Below are 3,543 nucleotides of genomic sequence, written 5' to 3'. Positions count from 1 at the left end.
CTGAATCCTCTGTGTGAGTGATGATGACGATACATAAATGCATCTCAGTGGTCAGTAGTAGTGCAGTACATATGGAACAGGGTACTATTAGGGATGTAGCGTAGTGACTGATTGTGTACCCAGGAAGCTGGGGTTGAGGTGGAGGGAGCGTGTGCCAGCCCAGTGCTGGTCCACCAGGTTCAGGAGTCCTCTCAGGGAGGAGGAGAGCTCTGCCACCCCAGGCTGAGGTGATGGAGTCCTGGGCACAGGGAGGTAGTCACAAAGCCCTAGTCTGGAGCTCTGGAAAAATACAATGATAAAGAAAGGCCTTATCGTTCGAGTGAAAACAGAAGTTTGTCAAATAAAATGATGTCATGATATCCTTGTTTCTATAACAATAAGATCAGGTAATGTTTCTAACACTGTAATCTCACCTCACTTAAAAAAAGTGCTCTTTCTACATTATATTTAGTCTCTTAGACCTCGACCGAGCACTTGGCCCAAAAATGTCTGTGTGCTCTCTGCTGTGTTGTGAGAGGCAGTATATTGAGATTAGCCCCAAAATGTCTGTGTGTGCTCTGCTGTGTTGTGAGAGGCAGTATATTGAGATTAGCCCCAAAATGTCTGTGTGCTCTCTGCTGTGTTGTGAGAGGCAGTGCATTGAGATTAGCCCCAAAATGTCTGTGTGCTCTCTGCTGTGTTGTGAGAGGCAGTGCATTGAGATTAGCCCCAAAATGTCTGTGTGCTCTCTGCTGTGTTGTGAGAGGCAGTGCATTGAGATTAGCCCCAAAATGTCTGTGTGCTCTCTGCTGTGTTGTGAGAGGCAGTGCATTGAGATTAGCCCCAAAATGTCTGTGTGCTCTCTGCTGTGTTGTGAGAGGCAGTGCATTGAGATTAGCCCCAAAATGTCTGTGTGTGCTCTGCTGTGTTGTGAGAGGCAGTATATTGAGATTAGCCCCAAAATGTCTGTGTGCTCTCTGCTGTGTTGTGAGAGGCAGTGCATTGAGATTAGCCCCAAAATGTCTGTGTGCTCTCTGCTGTGTTGTGAGAGGCAGTGCATTGAGATTAGCCCCAAAATGTCTGTGTGCTCTCTGCTGTGTTGTGAGAGGCAGTGCATTGAGATTAGCCCCAAAATGTCTGTGTGCTCTCTGCTGTGTTGTGAGAGGCAGTGCATTGAGATTAGCCCCAAAATGTCTGTGTGCTCTCTGCTGTGTTGTGAGAGGCAGTGCATTGAGATTAGCCCCAAAATGTCTGTGTGTGCTCTCTGCTGTGTTGTGAGAGGCAGTGCATTGAGATTAGCCCCAAAATGTCTGTGTGCTCTCTGCTGTGTTGTGAGAGGCAGTGCATTGAGATTAGCCCCAAAATGTCTGTGTGCTCTCTGCTGTGTTGTGAGAGGCAGTGCATTGAGATTAGCCCCAAAATGTCTGTGTGCTCTCTGCTGTGTTGTGAGAGGCAGTGCATTGAGATTAGCCCCAAAATGTCTGTGTGCTCTCTGCTGTGTTGTGAGAGGCAGTGCATTGAGATTAGCCCCAAAATGTCTGTGTGTGCTCTGCTGTGTTGTGAGAGGCAGTGCATTGAGATTAGACGGTGTTCCCACTCCTCTCACATTACTGATGCTCCTCCCAAATGGCACCCTAATTCCATTTATAGTGTATTAATTAACCCCATAGGACCCTGATCAAAAGTAGTGCACACTATATAGGGAATAGGGTGCCAATTTGGACTCAACCCCCTAATGCTGCTAACCCAACCCTCCTTCCAGAACCCTTTAAGTAACAGAACCACTTTCTCAGTACCGCCAAGTCCAATTTCCCTGCCGATCACACAGTAACCCACCAAATATTTTCACAGATAATTACTCCTCTTGGTTATGAACAGATAAGAGAGATCTCAAAACCAGTGTTGTTTTACACCCCTCCCCCCCAAATAAAACGCTCATCACTCAATTAAATGAGCTTCTCAAATGAATGTCCCCCCCCCCCCCCTTAGGCAGTAAGACTTCATAACGTTTGTGGGAGATTACTCCCCAGAGGAGGTTGGCTTGGGATGTGATAAATACTGTGAAACACACGTAGTCGGGCCACAGACCACAGCCTCCTGCCATTAGCATTAAGGTGTGTGTGTTAAAACCTCATGCAACATCAAAGGTGCCGTGGAATGTCTGGCTGTATCATGGAATGATTGGGACCGTTGCCATTCTAGTGGTATTGATGCAGACAGCTGTCGACCGCTGTATACACCACAACATTGATCTGTGATCCCACAACGTTTCTGACCACACTTCTGTATTCACACTGTAGGCTGCTTATGATGTCTGTGTTAATATATAAATAAAGAAATATCCGTCGTTTTTGTTGTTTTATTTATATTTAACCTTTTATTTAACCAGGAAGTGCTCATTCGAGATTTGAAATCTCTTTTTTTTTTTTTTTTGTTCAAGAGCGTTCTGGATAAAGTTGGCGCGTGTTTTGTATTCGCTATAAATTGTTCGGGTTTGGAACGTGTGTTGACTAACTTAGTCCTGTCGTCTCCGGACTGAAGCGGATCAAACCAAATCAAACTGGAATCTAGAATATACATGTAGCGTTGATGAGTTGAATCTGGTGCCTGTCTGCAGGTCTGACCCTGGGGGAGGTGGAAAGACTGGAGTAGAGACCAGACCCGGCAGTCTGGTGCCTGTCTGCAGGTCTGACCCTGGGGGAGGTGGAAAGACTGGAGTAGAGACCGGACCAGGCAGTCTGGTGCCTGTCTGCAGGTCTGACCCTGGGGGAGGTGGAAAGACTGGAGTAGAGACCGGACCAGGCAGTCTGGTGCCTGTCTGCAGGTCTGACCCTGGGGGAGGTGGAAAGACTGGAGTAGAGACCGGACCAGGCAGTCTGGTGCCTGTCTGCAGGTCTGACCCTGGGGGAGGTGGAAAGACTGGAGTAGAGACAGTACCCGGCAGTCTGCCCAGAGTAGTCTACTGGACCAGAGGGAGAGTAGAGACCAGACCGGGGAGTCTGCCCAGAGTAGTCTACTGGACCAGAGGGAGAGTAGAGACCGGACCAGGCAGTCTGCCCAGAGTAGTCTGCCCAGTGTAGTCTACTGGACCAGAGGGAGAGTAGAGACCAGACCGGGCAGTCTGCCCAGTGAAGTCTACCGGACCAGAGGGAGAGTAGAGACCGGAGTAGAGACAGGACCAGGCAGTCTGCCCTGTGTAGTCTACCGGACCAGAGGGAGAGTAGAGACCAGACCGGGCAGTCTGCCCAGTGTAGTCTACCGGACCAGAGGGAGAGTAGAGACCGGAGTAGAGACAGGACCAGGCAGTCTGCCCAGTGTAGTCTACCGGACCAGAGGGAGAGTAGAGACCGGAGTAGAGACCGGACCGGGCAGTCTGCCCAGTGTAGTCTACTGGACCAGAGGGAGAGTAGAGACCAGACCGGGCAGTCTGCCCAGTGTAGTCTGCCCAGTGTAGTCTACTGGACCAGAGGGAGAGTAGAGACCAGACCGGGCAGTCTGCCCAGTGTAGTCTACTGGACCAGAGGGAGAATAGAGACCGGAGTAGAGACAGGACCCGGCAGTCTG

The sequence above is a fragment of the Oncorhynchus mykiss genome, chromosome 26 (genome assembly GCF_013265735.2).
Source record: "Oncorhynchus mykiss isolate Arlee chromosome 26, USDA_OmykA_1.1, whole genome shotgun sequence".
Classification (NCBI taxonomy): Eukaryota; Metazoa; Chordata; class Actinopteri; order Salmoniformes; family Salmonidae; genus Oncorhynchus; species Oncorhynchus mykiss.
Note: the sequence above shows the minus strand (reverse complement) of the source record.